This window comes from Protopterus annectens, chromosome 2.part2 (assembly GCF_019279795.1).
Source record: "Protopterus annectens isolate FY-2018-M chromosome 2.part2, PAN1.0, whole genome shotgun sequence".
NCBI classification, from domain to species: domain Eukaryota; kingdom Metazoa; phylum Chordata; order Ceratodontiformes; family Protopteridae; genus Protopterus; species Protopterus annectens.
Genome location: NC_056730.1, coordinates 563,772,365 through 563,794,937, shown reverse-complemented (window position 1 = coordinate 563,794,937; position 22,573 = coordinate 563,772,365). Strand labels below are relative to the sequence as shown.

The window sequence follows — 22,573 nt, the reverse complement described above, 5'->3', positions numbered from 1 at the left end:
CTGAAATAAAATCATAAAATGGGCACTTGTCCCACAAAAACTATCATCATCCCATTCATAGCTCTCTACTTTGCACACGTGTCTTATCAACGCACTTGATTCAGTCCAATTGGCTATACATCATTGCATTGTTGTCACCCATCTTTGTTAATGTGACAGTCCAAATTCAGCCAATATTCTATACATGTTCATTTTACACTGTTGAAGAAGTGGATAACTATGGTTCTTTCCTAATTCCCTACTGCAAATTCCTATATTGCTTCCCCTTTATTCTTCCCCCTTTTTGCCCCCCATTTCACTACTTTCCTATATACCTCATTTTCATACCTTTAATCTGGTCAAAAAATAGAATCACATACCACACATATAAATAATAAATCACTAATAAATGCCTTCACTTTTTGTCCTCTGAATTTGTATGGCGTTTGGCATTGTACACCAATGCCACATGACAATGAAAGGCTGTTCATGGTCTATGGGATGGTGCAGTTAACTCCATGCAATGCTGCTTAAACTCACTGTGCTAAAGGAACATGCAGTTAAAGCAGAATAATGGCACTAATATAAAATAGTTCTTATCATATTTATTTGGACTGATGAATGTATAAAAATGACAATCCATATGTGCACTGCTGACATAATTCAATTGAGTAGTGTTTATTTTTATGTAGTACTTCACTGTAGTCATTCCCTCTCACATTTGCAAAAATGATCACATTTAATTATTTAATGCTGTCCTGAATACATATGTGAAACATAGAATGAGCTGGATCTGAACCCTACATAATTTGTGCTGAAAAGAAGAACTCACTGCTGTTACACCTGCTGCCACAGAGACAGCTAGGCAGCAACTGTTTTTCTTACACTCAGTACAGTCCACTGTGCTGACTGCCATGCATCTTTGCTTAGTGTGTTTGTACAGAGGAAGGTGAACCAACAGAATGCTTATTTTCTCAGCGAAGCAGAGGCCTGTGTTTGCTCATCATGTAACTTCACACAAACATGGAAAGCAGTACTAGTAGACCTTCATGTCATAAAATTTCTGACACATTTGCAATATAAACTATATTATGAACATCATAGTATCTCTCAGTTATTTCTACCATAGCCGATATGCATAAGTACTTCTCAAGTGCAAGTAGTAGTTATTAAATATAAGTCTTGCATGTGCAAACACTTTGTCATCACTCACACAAACCAGCTGCTCAGTGGTGTGCTATGGAAATAGCTGATTGGCATGAATTAGTATGCTTACTGCCCAGTTACTCTTCATCCCTTAATAATCCATGTAAAACCGCAACCAAAGGGAAGGCACTTGTTACTGACTGAACCCATATTTACTCATGTGTGCCATGCATCCATGCACTTGAAAATGGATATGTAAGTACTAGTTTACAAATGCAACTGTACTAAAGAAATAAATAGCACTAATACATTGGAACATCATCTAAAGCTTTATACTGACAACAGACATTCAGATTGTATTAATGTGGACATCAATTCATCACATATGAACACATGTACATACACAGTTGCATGGATGCTGATCACAAAACATGTATGTGTCTGTGTATGACAGTAAGTGTGTAATGTGCACAACATATTGAGAAACAGCTGCATATATCTCAGTTCTGTTACATGCATTCCTTACAGCTTTTTGTAATTAGTTTGATAAGCTGTCTTTTAAAGTGTACCTACACATTGGAAACACAACAGAAAGTACAAATCCCAACTTTTCACACCATTCTCATAACATGATATGTGACCCACATCATATAATGATGATGACATCAATCTATACTTCAGTTATGGTGCAATTATTAACAACTGCGTACTGTGGATGGGAACAAAATATTTACATGTGGGTTAACTTAACACAACAGCCACATTATGTGTGTGTGTCTCTATGTATGTGTAAGTATGTATGCATAGAAAAAAGGACATGAGTCTGTATCCTATTGTCATTGATCTAGTACCATGCAGAACTAATATTTTTACAGTTGTACCTGCCTGCACAGCCATTTCATACCAGCCTCCCAACATCTTCTCCCAAACATACAATGATGATGTCATCCACTATAAATTGTCCAGCAGCAGTATAAAGTCAGACTTGTTCTGTGGTTCTTGCATTAAGTCCCGACTTATCTATCTTGTGCAACTGGTTGGTAAGGGTTATAATCCCAATGTAGTCAACTGGTGTTTGTGTGTGTGTGCAGTCAGAAGAGCATGAGACTGAGTCCTAATCTCAGCAATGAAGTCCATGGAGAGCAAATATTTTGACAGTTGTACATGCCTGCACAGCCATTTCATACAGGCCTCCAAACATCTTCTCTCAAAGATATAATGCTGATGTTATCAGCTATGAAGTGCCGGCTGACACTATAATAGACTTGTGCTGTGGAATTTGCGTTAAGTGCTGTGTTCAGAAAATAGTTAGATAAGGGTTCTAGTGTCACTGTGCTCAACTGGTGTGTGTTTGTTCATTCAACAATCAGTATAGTGACAATTGTTTAACAGTATGTGAGTCTACAGCTCTATCAGACACTCCTCTGAGCATCATTTTGTAAAATACACTGATGATGTCATCCTGTAAAGTGCACTCTGACACTATTCAAGTCAAGTTTGCGCTGTTGCAGTAACTTTAAGTGATGTGTTCTTCAGCTTCTGTAACTAGATATTTATGGATTCTAATGTAACAGCAGGCAACTTGAATGTGTGTACATTCAAATAATATTTATTAGACAATTTTACACCAAGATGTGACTCCAAATCCATGTCAGACACTCCTACCAACATGATCTTGTCAGCATACAGTGATGCTATCATACTCCATAAAGTGCAACTTGACAGTGTTAAAGTCAGACATATGTGGTGGTACTACTGTTACATTGTTTGGAATTTGGCTTCTATGCCTACAATGGTGCAATGTTCAAATCAGACCCAATCTACTGCTATGAGCTTGGTTGGTGGTACATTATGGTCATTGTATGATCATTTGAATTCCTTTTCATTTCACTAACACTTAGGAGAACACTTAACGTAGCCCCCACATGCATCAAACATTCCCTTTTTACCTGTGGCCACATATCGTTCCTGCTAAGGAGTGGAGGATGTCCTCAAGTCAAAGATGCATACACACGTTATGAAGCACAGTCCTTCCATGAGCCTCTGCAAGCCATCTCCAGACCACTGGATTAGTGATTGCTAATTCTGTCATGGGGTAGTGCATATGTCACATATGGAGAGAGGCAGTATGTAATGCAATCAAACAAAAACACACATACACACATAGCCTTAATATCTTCCAGCATATAGATATAGGGAGTTGGTTTAAATGACAAAATATTGTCTATGATTGTATGTGATGTTGGCTGTTAGCTTAGTAATGACATATGACCCTTTGAACATTTCACATGTCAATGTTGCTGTCATCAACCTGTACTGTGTTGAGCTGTGTATGTACAGTAGGCCTACAACAGGTTATTACAAGGTGTGATGTGAGGTAATGTATTGATGGCCACTGCTGCCATTTCATTACATGGTCCTTCCATAACAGCTGTAGTAATATGCCTCCTGAGAAGTGTTGACATGGGATAATACTATGAATATTGTTGGCATAGTAAGGCATGTGTTTTTTTAGTGGATCATATCAACATTCTACACAGCTCTCATTCAACCATCACAGTGACACTTGCAGTATGGTACAGGTGTGCATATGTGTACCTACCATCATCAAATGCTGGGTGACATACATGAATATAAATTCATACCAATTACATGGACACATAAGTTTTGTTTCATCAGCATGTTGTGATGCTATGATATACACAAAAGTATCACATGTTTTGATTCAATTGCATCCTTGTGTAATTCATTATATGTGCAAATGTGTTGCTATTCCCAAGGATTATTGAGGTGGTCAACAGCACCGTTATGTGACTATCAGCATTTGTGTCAGTAAATGTTCTACATGAACCACAACCAACTAATTTGTAATGTGTCTTTATATGTTTTTAGGCAGCTGGAATAAAGTTTTCCAATAAAAATATATGGGCATATGTTGTACAATTGATATAATTACATGACATTGGTAGAGTTGTATGACTGTGTGAACATGAGTGGCCTTTTTAATAAACACACTTCCCGAGATTAGTGTATTTATAATGCAGTCTACGTACCCTTGATGATCATCACCCAACCCGCATTGCGTACACTTTCCTATTATGTGTTAGTAATGCATTCATTGCTTTAAGTGAAACCCTAGTAGCCTTTGTGGCTGTCGGAGCAATCCCGCAGAATTAGTTTGCCTGTAGGTAAATATGTCTGCATGTCTGAATGTATTTGTGTTGCTTAGATGGCTACATGGTCGGCAACACTGTTGCTGGCCACACAACCTTGCTTGTATCTGTGTAAGCACAATGAGCAGCATGCATATGCAATAACCTTGCTTGTATCTGTGTAAGCACAATGAGCAGCATGCATATGCAATAACCTTGCTTGTATCTGTGTAAGCACAATGAGCAGCATGCATATGCAATAACCTTGCTTGTATCTGTGTAAGCACCATGAGCAGCATGCATATGCAATAACCTTGCTTGTATCTGTGTAAGCACAATGAGCAGCATGCATATGCAATAACCTTGCTTGTATCTGTGTAAGCAGAATGAGCAGCATGCATATGCAATTAGCACTGCTGTTCATTGCACAAACAAGTAAACTCTGTGTAGGCTGCGCACTAAGCCTGCACACAGTTTATTGAATCCCTGCGATAAAGTTTTCCTCCTTCTCAGTTTTGTAGCCAGTTTATATTTAATGCAGTGTTCATAATCCTCTGTCTTATGGTTAGTGCTTAAATAAGAGATACACTGTGAATGGAAATCCCTTAGAGCCCTATGTCTAGTATATGTTGATTAACTTAGCCACTATTGGTAAACACTATAAAAATGTAATAACAAAAATGTAATGCAGAATACATTTTAAAAATTAACCACTTGAGAAATAACATAAAAGATGAAACAGTTGTTAAGCAGTAGACGTTTATTCTGGCCTGGAATGTCAGACATCCCAAAACAATGGGAAGTATAGAAGCAAATATGAAGCAATGCAGGATATACAAGGGAGACTCTTGACTGCCTTTCAGCATCTAGCTATCTCAAGAGCTGCAATGGTTCTTTGCAGGGAAGATGACTCCATTTTTTCATATTCTGACCAGAAAAGACAGCTGAAAATGGTGGATTAACCCAAATGTTATGATATACTATTTGGGAGGGTGGCCTAATGGTTAAGGTGTTTGCCTTACAAACACAAGGTGCAGGGTTTGAGTCTCACAAGGAGTAATTGGCTAAGCTTAAAATGGCTCGCAAGAGCAGCTAGCTTAGTACTAATCTATGAACCTATGAACATTCACCCTCCCTGAAGATCTTTACTAAATGTTCATTTGACAGATGATCAGAAATACCTATGTGTTCTTGATAGTGTAAGTTGCATTGGATGTGTATTCTAATCTGCAGTCATTTGCATACTCGTCAAGCATAAGCATGGACAGCGTGGTGTAAAAGGCATGAAAAGCTGAACAATAAGGACCCTAAGAAGAGCCCTTTGGCACACATAGTGATTTTCATTAATGTAGAAGCATTTTTCTTAATAATAATCTCATATTCTTCTATTTGATAGATATTCTCTCAACTGACCATCTGCCTTTTTTTTTTTTTCTCATCAGCAAAAGCTTCATAAATTCCAGATAAGATGATGGTCAACATTACCTTTTCTTCAAATGTATAAGGACACTGAGTTAATAATATATAATAAAGTAGGGATATATGGGTCAAAGCTCCCCATATTATATGTTTAATAAATTTTAATTGCTTTTATGTTGCCAAATATCATAATAATGAGCAGTTGTCAGATCATTTAGTTTCAGTGAAAAGATTGTAGAATAATAACTAGACAGCCAAAATATTTTTGTATATTTTATATTTTATCAGAATGCTGACATCTGACAAATCAAGTTATACTTGGCATTGCCAGAAGGAGATAAGTGCAGTCTGCATGAAAAGAAACACAATAGTTCCTCTGACAAGGACTGATGGTAGTCTTGGAACAGAGGACAAAGGGATAGTAGTCACTCCCTCAGGGTTGCATAAATGCACTGTCAGATACAGAATTGTTTAAAATGACGTTATGAATGCAACATTATAGTTGTTTAAAACATTTGGGACTGTGATATTTTCATCACTTTGACAATGAATGTGTCAGTGTTCAGTTCTCAGTGGTTTTAACAATATTTTAAGAATACAGCATGATAAAATCCCTGCTTTCAACTTACAAAAAATAAATATAGATCCCAAATAAGCTGACTGCTTTACTGGTACATTTTATGTGTAGTGGTTAAGTTATTGATAAAAAGCTCCATAGATGTTAACAGTATCAACTTTTAGAAGTTATAACCTTCAGCTGCGGGTTCTGTAATGTACTGGTTGTCATGTTTGCTTCACACTTTGAAGGTCCTGGGTTCAATCCCCAGTGGAACCATTAGTTGGAGGTTGCATAATGGTGAAAGTGTTTACCTAATAGACACAGAGTACAGACTTTGATCCCCACCTTGGGAAGCATGGCTTGGCTTAAAAAAGTTTCCTGGGGTCAGTAGCGTAGCAACCAACTATGAATCCATGAGGAAAACATCTCACTGTGCATAGTCCTGTTAAAGAGAACAAAGGCTATTGTGCCACTTAAACTTCTTCTTCTTCTTTCGGCTTTTCCTGGTTAGGGATCGCCACAGCAGATAATCTGTCTGCTCATGATTGGCAGAGGAGTTTTACAGTGTCACCTAAACTAATGATGAAAAATAATAAGAAAACTAGATTAAATGATATATGGTTAAAATGCAGTTGTACACAAGAGTGAAAACCTAATGTGCTTGGAGATGTCAGATGCAGGTCCATTCTTCCCAGTACAGGCCAGTTAGAGTGAGGTGCAGGACCTGTGATATAGTCTGTCATTCTGGGTCTTTTGAAAGTTATCTGATGTTCTTTTCATCAACCTTAAATATAAACTAAAAACACCAGTGAATAATGCATTCATGAACAATGCACGAGATTGCAACCAACGTTATTGTAAATAACTTAATAAAAAAAGAAGTAATCTCCGTGGTATCTCCAAAGTCTCAAACAACCCACTAAACAAATATAGTGGGTCCAAAAACAAAACAGTGTAAGAAACTTTTCTGTGCGGAAGATTTTCAGTCCATATAGCTCTAGTTAATCACTGTATATTAATCAGATAAGACAATAGTAGTAGAAGTAGAGAACTTAAACTCGTCTTAAGTCGAAAAAATAATAAAATAAAAACTATATATACATATATATATATATATATATATATATATATATATATATATATATATATATATATTTAGATTGCCTGATAAAAAGTATATATATATATATATATATATATATATATATATATATATTTAGAAAGCTTGTGAGGAAACTATTACTCTATTTTTGTTTTACTTGGATCGCTTGTCTGTGTACTTAATAAAGGATTTTTGACTGGAAACAGACTGTCTGCCTTGCTTGGATTACTTTTGAATACTTAGTAATTCTGTTCAATATTTCATATTATATATTTTTTATTATTTTTTTTACTTAAGACGAGTTTAAGTTCGCTACTTCTACTACTATTGTCTGATCTGATTAATATACAGTTATTAACTAGAGATATAGGGACTGAAAATCTTCCACACAGAGAAGTTTCTTACACTGTTTTGTAAATAACTTAATCTAACAACTACCACAGTTCAATGCACGGCTACTCTCATAAATTATTTAATACAGATTCTGCTTCTATGTGCCCTCAAGCAATGTATCAGTACTTGTATTCTCACAAAATGCATGGATAGTGATTAGAAGCACACTCTCTGCAATCACAGTAATCACAGTACTAAAATAAAATGACAGCCTGCATTCAACATGGCAGCAGCGCTTAGAAGCACACACTCCATGATTACAGTAATAAGATAACCAAACAAAAGCCCAGTAATTCCCCCCAGTTCTGCACATTCATATGTTATTTTCAATGAATAGATGCTTGATCATAGCATATGTCAACAAAAGTAATATCCAGCAAACAAACATACCACCTACAAATAGCTGACTAAAAAATGCTCAGATGCTTTCAGGAATCCTCTGATACTACAGGAAACAAGCCAAAATGGAACCCAGGTAGTGGAGTTGAAACATCCATCTCATCATGGGAGCTGAACATCGTGTCTGGAGATCATTATTGTTGATCAAGTATAAAGTGGACAAGGGTTTCACAGGTTGAGATGAATTTCCAAATGTTGAACTCACAGATTGTATTTTGCATTTGGAATCAGTGCTGGTGTAGTTTCAATTCATACATCAGCAGTGGGTCACTCTCTATAAGCTTTTCTCCTTTTTTCCGAGCTGTGTAACTGCAAGGAGCGTAGAGTACAAGGGGACTCTGTCGTCTTCAAAAAATACTTTTTGCTTTTGGTTCATCAGCCTGATGCTTTGATCAGTGTATTTCATCGACAGGGAAATCATGTTTAGATGATGCAACAAATAAGGTGTGTGTGTTTCTTACACACCCCGTCCATTTTTTTGTGTAATCTTAACGTGAGGCACAAAGAGTATGTTACAGTATCTCACATTAACCAACCAAAACCTGGGTCTAGTAATACAGCGACCCTCTACACTGTCAGCTATTCATTGTGCCTGGGTGGGGTAAAACTCTGAGTGATATGAAGAACAAACTATAGTTTTGTGTGTTACGTGAACAGGAGCAAAGTAGATATTACTATGAACTTAATTGCCAGGGTAAGGTAAGAGACTATATCCTGCCTTGCACCATGAATGAAATTAATTTCACCATGCTGATTTGTACCTATGCGATATTATGGCTAGGATTACACAGAAGAAACACCAACTTCATGGTATTGTCCATAGACATGTAAAACATAAGGTAACAGTAGAATGCCTGAATGCAGTTCTATACTGCAATAACCAAATGCTTATAAAGTACTGTTAGCAACTTTGTAGTTGCATCACTTTTTTCTAGGGTTACCACCTGTCCCTCTTTGGGTGGGACAGTCCCATTTTGGGCAGTTGTGTCCTGCAAAAACAACTAAAAAATGACAAATTTCCTGAGATTTTAACACAAAATATATTTCTTAAGTTTTTTTATACTTGCATAAAACAGTTATTTTTTTTTTATCTGGAACCCGTAAATATTATATGAAATAGCATAAGCAACTCAAATGCTACAAAATAAGCTTTTATTCTGGCAAAAAAGTGAAGTACTGTCCTTTACACAGACCGTGGGTATGTTCTGCCCTGCAAAATCTCACATTTCTACAAAAAATGTCTCACTTTAGGCATTTGAAAAGGTGGCAACCCTAGTTTTTTCAGCTTTGTACACCAATGTCACTGTAATTAATTGTTGTGTCTTCTCTCATAACATAGGAAGGTACAAAGAGTTATACAGCTTATTGACTTTTTTAAAATATTTAAATTATTCATTTGTAAACACATATTAGTGATATTGATGAATCAACATTTTTTAACGTAAAATGCAATAATACAATATTCGATTATGTTTTAAAGAACTCTACAAAATGTTAATGCAGACTTGGCAGATTCTTACTCAAGATTAATAATGTTCTCAGTGATGCCCCTTGTTTTTTATCATCTCACCCAATGTTGCAGTCTAGTAACAAATTTTTAGAAAACACCATTTTTTTCTTGGCCACAAGAATGCATACCATCTGCCATCCATCATTGTATCTAATCCCAAGAAAAAGCAATCCCTGTAGCCCATTACAGTCTCTGAATAAGAATCAAATGATGATGTCTTGATGACAAAGCACATTGCAGGATGAATAGGAATATGAAATAATTCAGTGAATAAAACACAGCCCTAAAATGGCAGAAGATGTTCTGTGTTTAAAATGCACACCAAATGCTGCAGATGTATAGAAACTGAATGTCATCATGCCAGTGCGTTAATGATGTCTTTACAGTGTACAGAAAAAGGTTCTCAACTGACTGAGAAATTAAAAGTAAACAAGAACTGTGCATAGCTCTTATAAAACATAGCATCAGTTCTAAATAATTGTAATACCTTTGCTTGAAGACAAAAGTAGTCAGTAACCTTGTGTAGTTTTTCCTTCAGTCCTACCCATTTTGAACCTGTCCCTTGTTGAATATCTCTTCAGATTCTTTCCTTACCACCCATCCCACTAGTTTATAGCCCTCTACATGAAGAAGTACTTTTGTAGGTTCATGGAGCAATTACTATCTGTGCCCCCCTCCTCCTTCCCTCGTCCTTTCTCTTCTAGATGTCCCTTTAACATTTGTCTCTGACATAATGTTGTCCACAACAATAATATTCCCGTCTTTCTCTTCTGGTTTTCAGAGAAAAGAACTTCAGCTTCATACTGGAAAATATTAAGATAGAACCAAACACCCTAATACTGGGGGATTTTAACTACCCTGCCATTAACTGGGAAAACTACTCATGTACCAACACCTTTCCCCAATGGTTCTTGGAATTTATAAATTCCAATGCCCTGGATCAACTAATCCATAGTCCCACCAGGGCTCCAATATCCTAGACCTGGTCATTACCAACATGGGAAATTGATGCCCCACACCTATGGTCACCCCCTCGTTAGTCAGGTCTGACCATAAGCTAATCACCCTTAACATCCACATCCCACCTCCGCCCCCCAGTAAGGAAACCTCCATAAAAACTTCTCCAAAGCCAACTTCATGCTACTCAAGTCAGAAGTGACTAACTTCATGACACCCATGCAGATGGGAACTGAAAGTTCAACTGCTGAATCCTACACTAAGGCACTGTACGAGCACATCCACTCATGCATGAATCATGCCATCCCAAATAGAACCAAGATGGTCTCATCCAAAAAAAGGAAGCCAATCTGGTGGCCCCCTGCCATAAACAAACTTTACAACAAAAGGAAGAAACTGTTGCAGAAAAGAGGAAAATCCCAGGATGCAAAAAACTCCCTTACCAGCCTCAGTAAGAAACTGAGATCCCTCATAAAATCCTCCAAAGCTAGTTACGAAAATAAAATTGCCAAAGATTCCAAAGGCAACCACAAGGCATTCTATAACTATGTCAAGAATCTAAATGGCAATGCTCAGATCTGCTCTGAGCTAAAACAGAATGGCATTAAATATACTGATCCCAAGGATATTGCCAATATCCTGGCAGATCGATTCAGTGCCAACTTCACCCCCCCTCTCACCCCCTAAATGGCCCATCTCAATACCGGAAGATTGCCAAATTCCGGTAATAATGGCCACACAGGTAAAAAAACGCACTCTCCAAAGCTAAGAATACAACATCCATGTAACCAGATGACATCCCGGGCTGTGTACTACATGAGCTACAATATGAACTGGCACCTCACCTAAGTGTCATGTTTAATCATAGCCTCACCTCAGGTTTCGTGCCCAATGAGTGGCGCAGAGCTACAGTTATCCCACTCCACAAGGGGGGATCCACCTTGGATCCCGGAAACTACCATCCCATCAGTCTGACAAGCCTTATCTGCAAGGCCATGGAGTGTATTATCATGTAACATATAAACAAAGACATTGGCAACCTTCAAACACTGGACCCCACCCAGTTTGGGTTCGTGAAGGGCCGATCTTGCCTCCTGAACCTGATTGACTTCTTCGAATCAGTCTCCAGAGCCATGGACAAGGGTAAGGTGGTCCACACAGCCTCTCTAGACCTTACCAAGGCCTTTGACACCATCCCACACTCTGGAATCATAGATAAACTTACTAAGCTGGGCATTAATCCCTACATCACCCAATGGATTGCTAACTGGCTTACTGATAGAACCCACACTGTAAAAGTAGCCGACTCCAAATCCAGCTCCAGACAAGTGACAAGTGGAGTACCTCAGGGTTCAGTCCAGGGACCGCTCTTGTTTGGCATCTACTTTTCTGAAGTACAGGCCAACACTAAGGGACTCTGGCTAACAAAGTTCACAGATGACTGCAAACTGGGAGCCATTATTGAATCCCCAAAGGATGTGGATACTCTACAAAAGGGCCTTTCAGAAACAGATGCTTGGTGCCAGAGCCATGGGCTCAAGCTCAATGCTAAGAAATGTATAGTTATCCCCTTTGGGAAAAAACATGTATCTGTGAATTACCATATAGGTGACAGTACACTAAACACCAAAAGTGTGATAAGAGACTTAGGGACACAGGTGGACAGTTGTCTCACCTTCAATAACCACATCACCACAACAGTCAGGAAATCCTTCTATGTGGCACACCTCATCACTAAGGGCTTTTCATCCAGTAAAAAGGAGGTCATTGTCCCACTGTACTCATCCCTCATTAGACCCATTATAGAATACAATGCCCCATTTGGTATGTACCTCTCAAGACATCTGCAACAACTGGAAAGGCCACAGAAATACCTCACTAAAAGAATCACAGGCCTAAAGCAGATGCCCTACACTGACCGCCTTAAAAAACTCCAGCTATACTCTGTTGCATATCGTCTACTCAGAAGCAATCTCTGCTTAACATACAAGGCCATGTCAAACCCAGAGCTGTTGGACATGCTACACTTAAAGAAATCCCAATCCCTCAGAGCCACACGCTCCAGGGATCTAAACCTTGTCATTACAATAAATAAAACATGCTGGAGGGATAGGTTCCTGACTCAGAGACTCCCCAGACTCTGAAATAGATTGTCCATACATGTCAAGCAGAGTGCCTCTTTGGCCCTCTTCAAAAGGAACCTTGACAATCGGATGGGAGAAAGGAAATTCACCCCAGGGATCACATTAGTTGCCCTGCTAGACAGGAGTCCAGGGAAGTAAATAGTGTGGGAAGAAATAGCCAGGGAATTGTTATGGCTAGGCTTGTATAGGCCCTAGGGCTGATAGCCTAGTACCAACCTATGAACCTATGAGTTTCTGTTCATATCCTTTCCCCCTCTGGTCCATGCACCCTTCCATTGGCCTTACTCAGTTTGCTGCCCCTTCCCCTTTAAATAGCTTCTAGAACTGCACACAGTACTTGAGATGTGACTTGAACAAATCGCAGAAGTGCAGGGTATTGTTTACTTTTAGAGTTTATTCCCCCTGCAGATTCACTTTGATATTCTGTTTGCCGCTGTCAATACCTTCATGAGCAACTGACAGTGGTCTATTCCCAGTGTAATCATGCCTCAGATACTTTTTCTCCTCAGTTACTATCCATTCCACTTCTCCAGATGATATTTCATACCAGAGTTTTTGCAAATGCAGTAGTTTGCACATATCTGAAATGAACCTCTAAATCTCTGTAGATTTTGTCAGCCTTTCCTAGTCCTTCCTTAGTCTCTTTTCCCCATATAGAGATAAGTGTGGAGTGAAGAAGGTAGCCTGCCCCATCACAAGGTGTTAGGGGATACAATCAGCATGTGTTAGTGATATGACCGTGGAACAGAAGATTTTTTTTTGAAGATTTATAGTTCATGGGGGGGGGTTACCAGCTCAGGGAACTGCATGGGGTGGCATATAACTTCTAACCTGCTATGGTTCTGTTGTCATCCTGCACTTTTCAAGTTTGTAACTCATCATCAAAGTTTTTGATCATGTTCTTTTATCCCTCAGAGTTGTTTGAATCAAACACAATGACCCAGTGCTGTTGCATAGAGGGATAAAACCATGACTATGGCCTGGTTGACCTGGATTCAGTTAGTGGTTCAGGCATCTGAGGTGCTGGCGGGGAGCGTGGGTACTTGGGCATTCCCTGTGATGACCCCTAGTGGAAGCTGAGGATAATGCAGTGAGTGGACATTGTCTAAAGAGGGGAAAGGGTAGCAGATTTGGCTGGGTTGCTGTCAAGGTGGGGAGATATGCTGCAGGTCCCCATTGCACTCCCTGCCCCATGGATAAAACCATAGCACCTCACCAGTTGGGGAGAGTGGTGGGGTAGATCAAAAATGTAATGACCACCGGCTAAAGGTGACATCAAGACCATCAGGATGCTCTTACATTCTGCACCAGACCCAGCTTCTTTCAGAAGAAGTCCAGGGGAAAGAAGAAGTTGGTAGACCTAGTGATGGACATGGGGCACTTGGTATAATGCCATAGAATGACGCAGGGAAGCTGAAAAGCTAAAAAAAAATGCACACCTTTATGGTACTTCAGAAGCCACATTCCTTTTTTGTGACATTGTCCATCTCACCACAATCCTCTATTTCATATCCTTCAACCATGTAGTAACTGAGCTTCTCATACTCAGTCACACCAACAACTCCTCCATTTTGTCTAGCAGCAGCCTGTGCAGGACAATGTCATAGGCTTTATTTGCATCCATGTAGACTGCACCTATCAACACACTCCTAATGAATTCTTCTGCAACCCAGTCATAAAACCAGATTACTTTTTACAGACTGTTCCTTCTAGCTCTGTACCCATGTGGCATCTTATTCAAAAGATTGCTGTCCTTTAGGAAAATAGTCAGTTTTTCCCTTGGGTTTATGCCTTTGACCACTGGTAGGCAAACAATCCTACAAATCCCTATAATTTTCCAGTTCCCCCACTTTATACAAGGGTACCAGGCCTCAGGCACATCTGTACTAGTCAGGGATCTGGTGAAGATCGCTTTCAGGCAATCAGGAAAAACAAGTAGGCTCAAGTCCAAAGAGGAAGGCTTGATGACTGGCAAGCAGGGTATTAAATAGTATATAGAAAAAGAAAATACGCAGAATGTGTTACAGCTATGACTTTGACATACAGGTTTTTTATTGATATAAAATAACACAGATGAAACTGTAGTAGGCTTATTAGAGCTGGGCTTATTACACCTGATACACCACTGAGATGTATCCTTATTCACATCATCACCAAAACTAAAACTGAAAAAGAACATTGCTCTTTTTCAAACAGGGTTTTATATTTAATTTTCAGAACTTTGTGCAATATATCAACAATAAGACAATATATACTAAGTAGTTATTGTATACCTTATACCTCCAATAAGACGACATATATTATAGCTACCTTATACCATCAATAATTCAAAAGACATTTTGTATGCATTTCACTTTCTGATTAATTACATCAGTCATCCAGTCACACCTCCAAGAATAACCAGTAACATTACTGCAGCATTATTCATTGGCGAAAACCGACTTCCAAGAGGCAACAGGAGGAAGCTTGCTGAAAACATCTGCATGTCCCAAGTGTCAGTCAAACCATTAAACCATAGAAGCACATTTAAGGAGTTAACTTGCAAAAAGGTGAGCATCGCTTTTCTTGATCTTTTAAAAGGTAATTTTCATGGTGTCACATGACTAATATTTTTTTCTCAAGGCAAGAATTTTGTTTGCCAAAAAATTATTTTCAGAATTTTAGACATACTCCAGAATTCAGAAAGATTATCGCCACCACTGCTAATTGAGCAATGCAGGTCTGGCCAGTAATGTGACTGTGATAATGAGTAATTCAGAAACATGGTAAGGCCATAATGAGCTGCTAATTAACATTTCCATAAATCAAACACTGTGCTGTCATACTTGACCATGCTTGTGTTACTCCTACTAACCTTACTAACCAATGCATAGCAGTTGCACAGGCACCTTCCAATGTGCGTCCACACACACACACACACACACACACACACACACACACACACACACACACACACACACACACACACACACACACACATGCACAGACAAACTCCTATAAGGCTCTATCACAGATATAGCATTCTAATTATACATAGAGACACGCAGCAGTGCATAGTTTGGGGCTACAGCTCTATGAAGGATCTTACCAATGATGACTGTTATTGCCACTATCTTTGACAATACTGCATACACAGCCGTCCTGTTCAATGGTCTGTGCACAGTGTTTCTCTTCCCTGAGTATCCCAGAGTCGATCCTGTGTGCCATATTACTGGTTCTGTTACTGGTCCCTTTTGAGAGGGTGTCATGTTACCAGCATTTCCTGATTTTTGCAGTTCTTTTCTGTTGTTCCCTCAGCCCTGTACTGTCTTATGACAACAGTCCTTTGCTTGGCTTTATGGTGTTTATATAGTGTTGCTCTGCTGTTTCACTGCATATTAGACACTGTGCACTACCTGCATATGTAACTGCATATTTCTTTATGTACTTATTTCAGCATTACCATTGCTACATGATTATCTGCAGCTAACTGTGTGTGTATGTTTGGGGGGGGGAGGGTAGTGTGGTGCATTATTACCTTGCCACTGCATTTAATATGGTTACTTCCTATCAAAGTCCACTGCCACGGTGGTGCAGCAGTAGCATTGTCGCCTCACAGCAAGAGGTTCTCCTATTTGATTCTCGGCTGGAGTGCCTTCTGTGTGGAGTCTGCATGTCCTCCCCACGGTCGAGTGGTGTTCGAAAGACATGTGTGAATGGGCATGCTTTCGTTGAAGGTTGGGCCTCGAACTGGCACCTCGGCACCGTAAAAATCTACTGCCAGTCCTTAGCAGACCAGAGTTCCACTGTGGCGACCCCTAATCGGGAAAAGCCGAAAGTAAAACAACAACTTCCTATCAAAGTCCTGGGCCTAACATGAAATATATATTTCAGATATTGGTTCTAATCATTCATATAGTTGAACAATGGCAAAATGTGCATTGCTCTGCATGTTATGACCAAGAAATCATCTGTGAAGTCTATGTCTGATATTCTCCAACTTTTGTATGTCTCCATTGAGTGTTCACAAAGCCATATGCATTATGATGGCATTCAACATATCATACAGCACAATGTGAAATGACCCATGACAGTCAGGGGCAGCTGTGTTGTATTGTAATTTTGTACTGGTTCATAGATATTACCCATGGGAAGCCAAGCATCACCACCACTAAATACAGACACATTTTTTTCAAAAAGCCTGTTGCAGTTGTTAAAGCCACAGTTTTCTACATTAACATGGTTGGACTTCACACCTCATTGCTACTGTGTTACATTATTGTCTGTGAACGTGAGAGTACACAGTACTTGTTATTGTGTTATAGGCAACCTCTAATTGCCAGAATACACTCAAAATACTGACCATCTGAGTTCTCAGTCAGCCTCACACAAACAGTTAACCTCTACTCTGCTCTCAGAATTCACTGCGGGGGCAGACTGTCTCTTAGGACTGTGGCCTGCCCATGTAGGAAGAAATAGCCAGGGAATTGTTATGGCTAGGCTTGTATAGGCCCTATGGCTGATAGCCTAGTACCGACCTATGAACCTCTGAATCCAGCTCAGCCTTTTCTTCATGTGCTGCACCACATCATTCCTCATATTTTGTAATTCCTACAAAAAGTTTACGGTAGTGACTACCACATGGTATCATTGCTTACTGTTTCTGCCATGAAACTTCTCTGTTTTTTGCTGCTTTTGTGTCATCCTGTGCTTAACAGTATTCTCCACTTTTGCCTCTTGTAAATTTGTATCTTTACAGGCATACAATGCCGTCTCCATTGTCTTTGGTCCTTACATTCATTCTTTATTTATCTGTACTTTTGTTTACTGGGAAATTCAGAACAGGCCATGCACAATCCCTTTTTAGTGGAGGCCAGCAGAGATAAGCTCCAAAACAATTTACAACCAAATAATAATAGACATTCCAGAAAACATTTTAAAGCACGTTATTCACATCTATGGCTCCATGTCTGTCCTGTGATTTACATTTATATCTTTGGTAAAGTGTGTGTCATTTCCTAATTAGATATCAAAAGTTTTTACCCACCCCCTTTTTAAGGATGTACACAACTTGTTTTCATGGCATCTTATTAATAACACCACCAAGGAACCCCTACCAGAAAAGCAAGCATTCAGACCTAGGTTTGGGAGCTGCTGTAGAAACACAATATATTGAATTGCAAAAATGTCCTTATGAAGATGTTTCACATACAACTGAACTGCATATATGAACGCTTGATGAGTGGTCCATTATTTGTTGAAATAGAATTATATAAATTAACTAGGAAGCAAATATTACTGTCATAAAATAAGTGCAACTGTAGACTATTATGTCTGCCTAACAGTACTGCTGAAGGGCTAAATTAAATTAAAGATTGTTTTAGAAGACCTGAAGTTTAACAGGGTAAACATAGACTATAGTTCAAATGTTAAATATGCTATTTCTTAAAACCTTAATGTAATGAGAATATTAAGGTATTGCAGGAATGGAGAACCACCAATTGCAAATTAGTCCAATTACAAAAATGCATAATGCTTAAATACATTTTCTGTTTCTTAGAATTAAAAGAAGTCAGTGGTACTGAAATAACTACCGATGCCCTAAATCATTAGTTCATGGGGCTTATTGTATCAGTGGACTCCAGAGGTAGGAAGGTCAGTCTGCTAGATTATATGAAAAAAAAAGAAGATATAACCTCCCTGTATGCTTCCCTCATCAGGCTAATAATTTTGTACAATGCCCTTTTTTGTATGTACCTTTCCAAGCACCTGCAGTAATTGGAGTGACCATAAAGATTCCTCACAAGGAAAATTCAAGGTCTTCAGCATCTGTCCTATGTGGATCATCTGAAATCACTGTCACTTTATTCTGTTTCATACAGACTACTCAGAGGTGATCTCTGCTTTGCATACAAGGCAATCTCTGACCCTGCTTTATTGGAAATGCTGCATATCCACAAGTCAAATGGTACTCAAGTTACTCGCTCTAAAGACCTTAACCTGGTATGTGACATTAATAGAACCTGCTGGAGGGACAGATTTGTCTCCCAGAAGTTACCACACCTTTGGAACAGACTCTTACTTTATGTCAAACAGAGCGCCTCATTGGCCCTTTTCAAATACAATCTAGATGATTGGTAGAGTAACTGTAAATTCACCCCAGGGGTTCCACCTGTGTCTCTTGGACAGGGGCAATAAGTGCTAATCATAGAAATATGGGTAGAACTTGGCTAGGCTTGTAAGGGCCCTAAGGCCATTAGCCTAGCAACTTCCTATGATCCTATAAGCTTCTGAGCAAAGCATTACTGCTTCAGACCACCATATAGGCAAAAGTATTTAAACTTCCAGTCCTTGACTGCATTTTTGTGAGGGAGAATATAGAAATGATTCTTCAGGGAAAATGTGATACTGAAGACCAAGCAGAGTTGTTCTGAAAAAAGTGCAAACATTTCTTTTTATAAGAATGTTATATGTTGGAACATAGCATGCCCACTTAAATGTAAATGGTTCATCTCCCAAGCCCCTGTTTGCAAATGTTTCACCTCTCATATAAAACTCCTTTCTTGCAATAACCTCATAGTATTTTAAAACAATATTAAAATCCATGTTAAAGAGTAATTCAGCTGCGCTCTTACCACAAACTGTTAGTCACCCATCTCATCTTTAAGGATGTCCACAACTTGTTTCCATGGCAACTTATTAATAACACCCCATGGGAGCCCCCAACAGAAAAGCAAGCTTTCAGACCCAGATTTGGGAACTGTTGTAGAAACAGAGCATATCAAGTGGCTGCAATGTCTTCATGAGTCACATTGGTAAGAATCCAAAAATAAAGGTACTCCTTAGTCCTTGCTAGAAGAAAATAAGATCTGAAACAATCCAAGCATTCTAAGAGGTATGGAAAGGATGAGGAAATCTTTAAAGAAAAGAGAAGAATGATGAAGCATGTATTCCAAAGACCGGACACACACAACAAACTGAAAAAAATGTATCAGATCCAAATGTTCAACCAAAGGCCACAAAAACAGATGATTTAGCGCTTTCATTCACTATTTTATTCTGTGAACTTCATCAGAAAAAAGTATGTTCCACCCAAACATCCTTTTATATCACATACACAGGAAATTATATCATTAATTAAAAACACTTAATATGCCAAATAAAACAGTGTATGTTTATATAAATTAACTCTATAGCTATTTGTTTAATAAAAAACATTTTAAATGAATAGTCACATTTAGTCCAGGTGCTTGATCAGCCCCTAAAAATAACTGCCAAAATGTTTCTTTGCACTCTAGCACGTTATTCATATCCCCTCCAAACATAATATTCTCTACTTTCTCTATTACAAAAAAATTCAAACTTTTTAAAATCAGCACATTTCAAAGCATGCTTGGCCAAGGAATTAGTTAAATCCTTATTTTTTTATGGCCAAGCAATGTTCATAAACTCTACGTTTCAAAGTCCTTATAGTTTTCCCTACGTAGTAATGTGCACATGTAACACACTGCGCAATATATACCACAAATTCTGTATTACAATTATAGTAGTCCTTGGCCTAAATAGTGTAATTCAAATGACTAAAAGTAATAGAAGAACTATTACCAATAAATCTACACTGTTTGCAGTTCCTACAAGCATATGCACCTTTCTTGGTGCTCACTAGTCTCACTTTAGTTTCATCTTTCCTATTTTTACCTTCTAACATTAATTTTATATTTAGCACTCTTTTATATGTGAATTTGGGTTTGTTACCTATTAAACTTACTAGGTCTTTACTACCTAATAAAATCTTCCAATTGTTTTCTATAATAGTTTTAATAAGCCACATCTCATTTACTATAGGTATACAAAAGGCTATACTAAAGTTGGTGGACAAAGTTGTGGAACCTTCTAAATTTGGACTCACTTGAATATCTTTAGATAGCAAAATAGGTGAAGCCACTCCTTTTCTAAGCATTATAACCTCCATTTCAAAATTTTTAACCATTCCAAATCATACCCTCTTCTGAGAAATAGTTTCCACAAGAAAACTACCTCTTCCAAAAATACCTCATCATCAGTGGTGAGTCTACTGAGAGTTATAATTTGACCTTATACTACTCCTCTTTTCATATGAGGGGGATGTAAGCTGTCTTTATGTAAGTACTGATTTGCAAAGACTGGCTTCCTATAAACCTTACTAGCAATCCTGTTTTTGACTTGGTCAAAACTTAAATGTAAGTCCAAATAGAAAATGGACTCACCGAATCCACTCACCTTGAATTCCAAAAGGTTTGTGGTGAGATTCAGGTCCCCCACCATCTCAAAAAATTCTTCTTGTGTACCATGCCACAAAAAGAACAAATCATCGATAAATCTATAGTACATCAATACTTTGGAGTAACTTGGGTGTCCAATCAAAAACTTTAACTCCCAATTGGCCATGACTAAATTTGCGAAGGCAGGAGCTACCCTTGCCCCCATGGCCACTCCAGAAGTTTGTTGATAATAGTTCTTGTTAAATTTAAAAAAGTTATTTTCTAAAACTAACTCCATCAAACTGCAGTGTTCACCTTTGTACTACCAAAATTAGTCTGCTCAGTCAAGTATTGTCTTAAATATTCAACCCCTTCTTTTTGATGAATAGAAGTGTATAAAGACTTTACATCTAAGGTTCCAAAACTAATGGAGCCTCCTACAATATTTAAATCTCTTAACACTTCCAACAAATGCCACAAATCTCTTAAATAGAAACTAGATTTTTGGACAATGGGGTTGAGCATATAATCCAGCCAAATAGATATATTTTAAATTTTAGAATTTTTGGCTGAAATGATTGGCCTGAAAGGTGGATTTTGTTGATTGGTCTGTACTTTCGGTATACCAAAAAATGTAGCCATTTTAGGATGGTCTACTAATAAATAGTTGTAACTTTCATAATCCAATTCCCCTTGACTGAACATATCAAACAACATTACATCCAGCTTTTGAAAACTACCCTTCACTTCCTGAATATGAACTTTTTTGTAAGTACTATGATCTTCTAACATGGTTAATAATGAAGTGTTATAATTCTCAGTATTCATAACTTCAATTTTTCCCCCTTTGTCTGCTTTCATTGTCCTTACTCTGGAGTTTCTACATAACTTAGTGAACTCATTTTTTTCTCCCTCAGTTAAGTTTTCTGGATAGTTAAAATGACTAATGTTTCTGAAATCTTTTTCACATAAATTTTGAAAAGCTTGGAGAGTATAATGCAGGGGTGGATTAAAGGTACTTGGCTTTTTAGGTTTGTGCACTAAATTTTCTGATGGTCCTTCTAACACATCGTGCATGATATAATTTAAATTTAACTTTCTTAAATACAACCTAAAATCCACCAAAAGTCTTCCTATGTTCATGCTGTTTGCAGGTATAAAGGAAAAACCTTTTTAAGAACTCTTTCTAAATCACATGATAAAGAAACATCAGACAAATTAATAACATCAATACAATATTCCTGTCCATGTTCTTCATTTACCACTTGATTTTCCTGTTGTGGTTCTTCCCCCTCCCTTTCCCTTTCCCCTTGAATTGAGTTGTGTTGTACCATTTGTGAGTCTGTTTGTTTGGTACACTGTTCAGGGGAAAAGGACCCTGATACAAGCTCTGACAAGGCTTTGTAACAACCTGTGCAAAATTAGCCCTTGGATTATTATCTGATGGAACTGTTGTGTTGTCTTTTCTAGTAACATTAGAGTGATTGTTACACCCCACACTGTTGTTGTTATTGTTGGTATTGGAGAAATCCTCACTCACTCTACTGTCTGCCACCACTGATTTTTCACTAGGAGTGGTCTTTGTCTTTGAAGT

General features: G+C 38.2%; 1 long non-coding RNA gene across 1 annotated transcript in view; it reads right to left on the bottom strand.

The window, feature by feature from the left end:
* Positions 1–5,340: 5,340 nt before the first annotated feature.
* The window catches only part of LOC122795721, a 306,947-nt gene continuing 289,714 nt past the window's right edge, over positions 5,341–22,573 (bottom strand). Inside the window, exon 3 of the long non-coding RNA XR_006363851.1 lies at positions 5,341–7,039. This is a non-coding gene — a long non-coding RNA (uncharacterized LOC122795721). The remainder of the gene's footprint in view (positions 7,040–22,573) is intronic.